The following is a 9185-nucleotide window of genomic DNA, read 5'->3' on the forward strand; positions in this document are numbered from 1 at the left end:
AGAACTTGGTTAGTGTAGGATAATGACAGGAAACAAGTATGGTACACCAAATAATGAATGCTGACTTTGGAGGTCATAATTTGATTAACTCTTGAGGCGGAGTACATACAGTTTCAAATTTACCTTGGGCAACAGTTTCAACATGCCCCTCAAAGCAGTCAATATTTGTATACTAGAATCCTCCTCCAGAATATACATTACAATACTGTATTTACTATCACAGCACTATGTGTATAATTATGGCTGGTTGATATGACCAATAAACATAAATGTACATGGATTTCTGAGTGCTCATACATGTGTACATAAAACAATCCTGGTGTATCATGCACACTGCGCCATACTTGATGTACATGTTGTGTGTAGTCTGGAGATATATAAATAGAAAGTGATATGGAAAATACAACACCCTTTATTGAAAAATAGTATTATACCTTGACATTTGACCTGGCTACTTCGAAGTTTGTATCCTAGAGCACATTTCTGCCCAGGGCACCCCCCAGTATCTTTACCACATGGTTCATCATTCAAGCAATGACATTTATCAGTGCATTGAGATCCATAGTAACCGTCTTCACATACATCTGGAACTGGGGATAATAAGAAATATTTCAGAAATAAAAATTTAGCAATTATTACTAGTAAATAATATTATATGTACTTCACAAAAATCAGATTGCTTCTATTGAACAAATTATTTTCTTTGCAAATTATTAATTTCAAAATTGTTTTTATTTTAACCAGTGACTGCATTTTTTTTCTTTGCAAAATTGATTAAAATTATTACACATATTCTTAAATGTATCAGTGCCATCACTAGATGAATCCATTCAATTATAGAAAACGTTCATCTCCTCTATCAATAATCATGAAAATAGTATATACCAGGATATATACTTGATGCGGGTATATCTACGAAAAAAGGAGGTATAATACCCTATTTTAAAAGTGATTATATTTGTCAATGAATTATCTTATTTACAATAGGTATAGTACAGGCGCCACCAGATTCCTGTAGGAAAAGGGGTTACAAATTAAAAAAGCTACAGTGTACATCTAAAATTATGATTATCTTACTTGAGGAAAGCATTTATGTCATATTATTTGTTATCGTTGCTGACCATGACTTACTTTGACAGTTGTCTCCAGACCAGCCAGTCAGACATCTACCTGTACATGTTCCACTATAAATATCACATGCCGAACCACCGCCTGCACAGTGACATGTCTGTGAACATCCTGGACCATATGTACCAATAGTACATACTGTAAAGTAATTCAAAATACAAAACCAGGATGGATTGATTATAATAAATTCATAAGAAAGGAAAGTATTGTGCATGTTACAATAACTTCTCATTTAATTTCTCTTCTTCTCCTCCTCCGTCTTCTCCTTCTTCTTCTATTTCTTCTTCTTTTTCTCCTCCTCCTCTCTCCACTGAGTTGCGCATGACATCATTCATGAATCCAGCCACACTATGGGATGTGCGTTTGATATTCCAAGACAACATATAATTTTCTGAGAATTGCAGATGTACTCGTATGATAACTTTTAGGCCTTCTCTAGATACATGTATTTTCACTAATACAATTTGAGCAAAATTAATAGATCGGAAGACTTACGTGTGGTACATGCCCGACCATGGGCACCGACGTCACATGAACATCCATAGGGATCAGGCAGGCAAAAAAGATACCCATGACATTTTGTGGCAGGATCATTGGTTACAGTACATTGAAACTCGCAGTTCAATCCAAATCGATTTCCACCACCATTTCTACAAACTGAAACAAAAATTAGTTGCATTGTTGAATCAAAACCTTGTAGACTTGCATAAGAAATAAAGATTTCATGAGACAAATTTCAAATATGGTTGCTTCTTCTTTGCAAATTCTTTGCAAATAAATATTAATGTTATTAGGACATTTTTAAAGACATTTTAGACGGTATTAAGGAATAAGAAACAAAGGCAAATCTTTTCCCGTGCTGTATATTATGTTCCATTCATTTTTTTATTTAATTGATTGTAATGCTTGGTGTTCGTTGTGTATACTTGTACATGGACATGTAAAATGAGCCGCAGCTCTGGTAGAGAGGGTCACTTTGCAAAGTATTTACAAAGTCATTTTACATTAATAGAATCTTTCACGCAAATAATGTTTTGAAGATTCATGACTTTTCCCCTATAATTTGGGTATATTTATGTATACACTAGAAAAAAATGAATTGCCACAAGTTCTCTCAAATATGTTTAACAAAAATATTGAATTTCATAGTTATCACACGAGAATAGCAAAATGTTATCACCTACCAAAGCCAAGAACGGTATTTTCCAGCCGGATTTTCACTTTCCGAGTCCCTATTTTTTTCTCAAAACTAAGTTATAAATGTATAAAGTATAATTGTTATTGTGCGAACCTACATCTAACAAGCTTTGCTTTCAAGTAGGTTCGTTTTTTTCATTTCCTGTAATTAAATTATTTTGCATTACAATGACCAAAAAACAATGTCAAAGATATTTCAATGCTCATTTCTGTTATATCATTACGTTTATTAGTGTCTGTTATTGTTTATATTATATAAAAAGAAATACAAAAATAAATTCGCTCTGTATAGAGCTACTTCTACTATTACTACTTGTAGTCTGATTTCTTTTCTCGTCAGGAAGAAGAAAAAATATTTGATATGAAAATGTAAAATAGATGTACATTACTCTGTTCATTTTTTCATGGAATACAACGACAAGAAATATCTTCCTCAACTCATCTATACAGTGCGTCCCAGAAAAAACGAAACCGAGAATTATCCATGCTTTATCATACTTAATCACGATTATAATTGATAAATGACACATATTTGTAAAGCTTAGATCCACTTCTTTCATATGATGCAAATCTTTTATGATGCATATTTCACGCATGTGTGATTGACAACAATTTGAAGAGAGGAAACCAAAAAGTCTTTCGGCAGGCGGTATCTGAATTTCAAAGAGGAAATTACATTTCTAGAAAGTCCATTTTCTGCCCTTTCATATGACACCTCAATCAGGAAAAACTAGCCCGGAATAACAAAGTTCTGTTTGTTTTTAAAAAGTAATGCCTGCATTAACATAATTTGATTAAACGAGTTATTTTTCACTGGCTGACAGCCGTAGCGACAGAGTTGACAAAAGACATGAAGAGAAGGTTGAGTTCTGGGAAGAGGTGAAAAATAATTTGTGAGCGTTATCATTCTTATTATGCAAGTGTGGAAGAACATCAGATCAGACAAGTTTCCTGAAAAGCATGGCTCTTCAAATGCCTTCATATATTAAATTTGTCATGTAACATCGTAAAGATCCAGGGTAGGATTTTTACGGCACGTGTTTGTGTAGTCCCATATGCATCTTTCTGTGTACAGTGTTTGTAACTTTACCAAGACTTGGCCAAATTTCTTACCATTTTGATGATTCCAGAACCTTGAAATACACACAAATCCTTGTGTGCTAGATGATCAACCTTTTCTGGTCGATTCCACACCGTTTCTTTAAAAATGCAATCGCATGACCAGAACCGTTTCGTTGACGATCATACATGCATCACGTCTTTCGTCTACTGTCTGCAGGGGCGTAAATCCGTACCGGGGAGTAGGGGGGGGGATGATCGGCGATAGCCATCACATACTAGCACGAGCACACGCCCACACTAATTTACGCAAGCGCGCGCGATCGCGCACGCACAAACACACAACACACACGCACACCCTAACGAACAAACAACAAACACACACATACCCAAACACACATGCATACACGCATGCACACACATGCCAAATTAGACAACCATAAGGTAAAAGAATTGGACATATTTCGAAATACTGACAGCTGCAAACTGAAGTGTTTTGTTATAATGAATGAACTCCGAAATAAGACGACACACTTTCAATTTGTAACATAAAGATTGAGTATTTCGTCAGGAAGATGCGAACTCTTTATTTTAAGTCCCATCACTTAAAAATAATGTATAATGGTCAGGGGCGTCGCTAGACCTTTTTTAGTTGGGGGGAGGGTGAAGAGGCCAACGATTACCGACAAAACTGGCCCCAATAACCGACAAAATTAAATGTCCCAATATTTACAAATTTGACCCTATATACCCGGGGCCGAAGGCTAAATTGTTTTTCCTACGGACTATCTATAGTACTTGCGTATGCGCAAATGGTCATTTTCCTCGACGACATAAATATACGAAATATTTCGTCAACTTAGTCAGCATCATAGCTATATATTTTAATGCAAGCGCGGAGCTAGGATCTCATCTTAGGGAGGGGCGGTAGTGAGCATGCGCATCACTCAAAGAGCGCGCGAAGCGCGCTCATTAGGGGGGGTGTGGGTGATAGGCACGGGGTCTCAACTCCGCTTCTGCATCCGTCTAGTCAAAGGTCACGATTTTAGTTGGCCCTCTAGTCCTCCTCAAGAGGACATACTGTGTATGATCGAATCTCTTTGGTGATATGCCTACCGCGCGAAGCGCAGAAGCTTAGACGTTTCCTTTAATTATTATGAAAAGAAGACGATTTATTGTACCGTTCTCGACTATTAACCCTTGTCTGAATGAAATTCCCCCCCTCCCGCGCGAAGCGCGAAAGCTTTGGCATTCATTAAATTATTATAAAAAGAAGACGATTTGCTGTACCGTTCTCGACTGTTAATCCTTGTCTGAATTCAGTTCCCCCCCCCCCCGCCCTCCCCCTACCGCGCGGAAGTTTTGACATTTCATTAAATTATTAGAGAAAGTAGACGATTTGTTAAACCGTGCTCGATTTTTGTCTGAATTCGGTTTATCCCTCCCGCGCAAAGCAAAAGAAGTTTTGACGTTTCATTAAATTTTTAGAGAAAGAAGACGATTCGTTGCACCGTTTTCGACACTTAATAAGCCCCATTTATCTGAATTCAGTTTTCCCCTCTCGCATGAAGCGCGGAAGCCTTGACGTTTCCTTAAATTATTAGAGAAAGCAGACGATTGGGTGTACTGTTTTCGACTCTTATTTCTCGTCTGAATTCAGTTTCCCATTCCCGCGCGAAGCACGAAAAGCTTAGACGTTTGATTTAATTATTAGAGAAAGAAGACGATTCGTTGCACCGTTTTTGACTCTTATTAAGCCCTATTTATCTGAATTCAATTCAATTCATTCAATACAAACAACAAAATAATTAATTCATAGACCTACACAAGTTTTAGGTGTGGACAAATGGCAACCAGCGAGTAGGACTTGGCAATGTAACAGTGAGCGTATTATTTATCACTTTCAATCAGATGCGTTCACAGTTTTCACACCTCTTAACAAATGTTTCTGGAATTTTTATAATGATACATCTACTGTGTTTATTAACTGAATCTAATGAATTCTTTAATTTCCTCAGCCAAATTCTTTCTCAAATATAAAAATAATAAGAATGTGTACAGGTTTACCTTGAAATAACTGAAGAGACAAACGGCCACTCTAAGTCTTGAGCACGCCAGGTCTGGAACTTCAGTCTTCATCTACCCCCCCCCCCCCCCACACACACACACTCCGGGGTCGGAGGGACCGCATGCGCGTTCCTAAAATCTCCAGGAAAGGGGTACTTTTTCGCGCGACAAAATCCGGCCCGAGAATTGTATACAAAGGGGGTGTATTTGACTTATCACCCGTAGATTTCTTTAAAAAGGGGGTTATAAAATATCTTGAATATCATGGACTAATTTATCAAATCCCTGGATCAAATTCCTGAAATTCCTGCTAGCTTTGAAAGCTCATTCACGATTATTTCATTTTGAAAAGTAAAAACATTGGCCCCTAGTCCCCTCGATCGACCAGAGCTCACCTGAAATTGGAGGGGGGGGTGGTACATTTAGCAGTGTTCCGGATTTTTTTTTTTTTTTTTTTTTTTTTTTTTTTTTTTTGGGGGGGGGGGGTCTCCAAGGCAGGAAAAGCCAGCGAAAAGCCGTAAAGGGGGATTCAGCAATGTTGGCAGTCCTGAGATAGGGGGGGGGGGGGTGCTTTCAAAGGGAGGGAACGAGAATACGCGTACCCTAAATAACAATGAGTGGGGGAGCCGGGCATCTACTGTACATGATTGCACTTTTTAAGCGCTCGCGCGCTGGCGCACTTTACAGCTGGGCTATAATAATACCTTGCAAAACAACGAAAAATTATTCTGAAGCTTATGAAGTGCTTGTTCGCGCACGTAGCGCAACTACTCTTAATGATCGTGACATATTGTATACATGTAGGCTATACAGTTATAAATACATTAAAACAAAATAACTCATTTCATTTCATGCATTATGCTGAAATTGAAACAATCAATTTTTTATTCTTCTTCTTCTTCCTTTTTTCTCTCTCTTTTTTTTTTGTAATCTCAGGGGGAATATTTGTACAGACCATCCCCCCTCCTTCAAGCTGGAGGGGGGGGGGTGCATCCCCCAGCCCCCGGGATTTACGCCCCTGACTGTGTGCATGGCTGATCGTAAATGAAACGGAGTTTAAAGGTGAGTTCTGGTTTTAAAAAAAGAAAATGGATTCTCACAGAATCAAACGAAAATTACACGAAATGTTCAAGATTTAAAACAAAATGTCATTTGCCAAACAATTTTGGTAGAAAATGTATACTGGCTATGTAATGAGCATAGAAAGATTAGGAAATCAAGTCTTGTATAGCCCCGACACCATTTGTGTAGTCCCATATACTTCTTTCTGTATACAGTGCTTGTTACTTTACCAAGACTGGGCCAAATGTATTATGATTTTGATGACTCCAGACTTTGCAGTACACATCAATACCTCTATCTTTAAGTCTGTTGTCAACTCTGTTTATTGCTACGGCAAGCAGCCAGTAAAAACGAAGTCGTTTAATCAAATTATGGCAATGCAAGCATTACTTTAAACAATCAGAACTTTGTTATTCCTGGCTAATTTTTCCTAATTGAGGTGTCATATGAAAGGGCAGAAAATGGACCTCCTAGAAATGTAATTTCCTCTTTGAATTTCAGATACCGCCCGCAAAATGACTTTTTGCTTTCCTCTCTTTAAATTGTTTTAATCACTCATGCGTGAAATATGCATCATATGCGTTGCATCAAATTAAAGAAGTTGATCTAAGCTTTACAAATATGTGCCATTTATGAATTACAATTGTGATTAAATTATGATAAAACATCGAAAATTCTCGGTTTCGTTTTTTTCTGGGACACACTGTATATAAAGAGATTGAAAAAAATACAGCATTCCAACAGGCCTACCGTACTTACTTTCTAAACAATTCGTTCCATTGAAGTTGTTAGGACAGATACATAGACCAGACTTGTCATCACAGACTCCACCATTGTAGCAGTTATCACAGATACCATAGCAATCAGGGGGACCCCACTTACCAGCCGGGCATTCTAATATGAGATAGGGAGAGTAATTTTTCAAATTCATCTTCACATTCATTTTTTCATCAATATTGTATTAACACTCTGTAAAATTAGATATTTGGTAGTCATCGTATCGTGGCTAATAGGGCGAGTGTTAGCTAGACATACAGATGATTCAAGACAAATAATTCATGTAATATTCAGGATGGTATTTTATTGAGGATAATACCGAAAAGGTGCCGTGTTTAATATAGCAGCCACCCCTCTGTATACGACTACAATAGGCAGGGACATTCCTGAAGGTGGTGAGGACGAGAAAGAGAAGAACCCCCATGAATTATTTCACAAACTATTTATACTTTTGGGAAAGTTCCGGCCATGGTCTGCCATAAGACTTTAGAGACCATATATGGCCATGGTCAACATTCATGAATAAAACATAAAGACCTCATGGCCATGGTCAAAGGATATTACTGAATATGAGTGGAACGGCATGGTATAATGGAATGTGCTTATCTAGAAAGTATTGTTTTAAAGGCTGTTCTGTGATGTTGGGTCTTACAATATTGAAATATAAATGAATAGATCATCATCCACATGTAACTTGCATAATCCTATCAATCTAAAATAAAGATTTCTTGGCAAAATATGAATCAAAACTTTTTACATGCATCATAACAAACAATATAATTTTGTGGAACAAAAGATTCCTCTCAAAAGTCCAGTCTAAATTAAGCAGGAATACACTTGTACATGTACCTCTGACAATGAGTCTGTATAATCCTCCTCTATTTTGATCCCTCTCGTTATTATAGTAGATCTCATAGATTCCTTGGTCGGATGTCTGGATTGGGTTTGGGAAGTTGATCTGAGTCTGCCCAACAAAAGATGTAAGAACGTCACTTCCATCTTTCCTCCAAGTAATCACATTGTCACTCAGATCAGGATTATTAAGACTATTCATGCTGATCATCACTCCATTGTCATTCACATTAACTGTCTTTGTAAACAATCCATCACTCGATGTGAATTTAGCTGTCAAAATTGATGATAATAATAAATTAGCCAAATAAAAAATGTTAACTTTAATACAATGCTTGTACCTACAGGGCATGTGCACTGAAATCATACATTTATATAATACTTTTATGTTACATGTATTTCGAAATATATGATTTAAAATATTCACTTGCATTATTGAAATAAATCGTTTCCTGTAAATATTTTTCAATAACGAGCTTAGATCATTTCCAAGATTAAAACATGGCATCTAGTCTGGTGTATGTCAAAATCTGTTTGGACTTTTATTTGTCCATTTAAATGTACCGTAAGTAAACAAAAACACAAATTGGCATGTTTCAGGCCCAACGCATTACCGTGCATGCTTTGCTCAGGGAGGTGATAAAGAAGGAGTGGAATCAAGCCGCTTTACTTTGGCCCCATGCTCCAAGCCGCGGAAAAGTTATGCGCTAATCTGCAACTGTTGACCAGGTGGTGAGATAAAAGAGCGCATGAAATATCAGGATTTAGAATTTCTACATCAGAAAATGGTATCCCAGCAAATGTTCGTAGTTCCTTTCAATGATTTCTCATCAATAATTATTATTGTTGAATGTGTAATGCATTTTTTTAAACGCGAAAACACGCATTAGCAGACTTAAAGTTATCGAAGATTGTAAATCATGAATTAAATGACGGGACATTAAAACATGCGAAAGTAGGCGAATTAACATAAAATATTGAGTTTTTGTCAGGATCTAATTTTTCTTTGACCAACTCTGGCACACAAATTATAGGAAGGGCGG

General features: G+C 37.0%; 1 long non-coding RNA gene across 1 annotated transcript; it reads right to left on the bottom strand.

Annotated features, from left to right (window-relative positions):
- Positions 1 to 1631: 1631 nt before the first annotated feature.
- On the bottom strand, positions 1632 to 8324 carry LOC100893620. The gene is made up of 3 exons (XR_971918.2): positions 8140 to 8324; positions 7273 to 7407; positions 1632 to 1785 (listed from the first exon to the last, which is right to left on the bottom strand). It is a non-coding gene; the product is annotated as an uncharacterized LOC100893620 (long non-coding RNA).
- Between the last annotated feature and the right edge of the window lie 861 nt (positions 8325 to 9185).

This window comes from Strongylocentrotus purpuratus, unplaced genomic scaffold (genome assembly GCF_000002235.5).
Source record: "Strongylocentrotus purpuratus isolate Spur 01 unplaced genomic scaffold, Spur_5.0 spur5_contig_843, whole genome shotgun sequence".
NCBI classification, from domain to species: domain Eukaryota; kingdom Metazoa; phylum Echinodermata; class Echinoidea; order Camarodonta; family Strongylocentrotidae; genus Strongylocentrotus; species Strongylocentrotus purpuratus.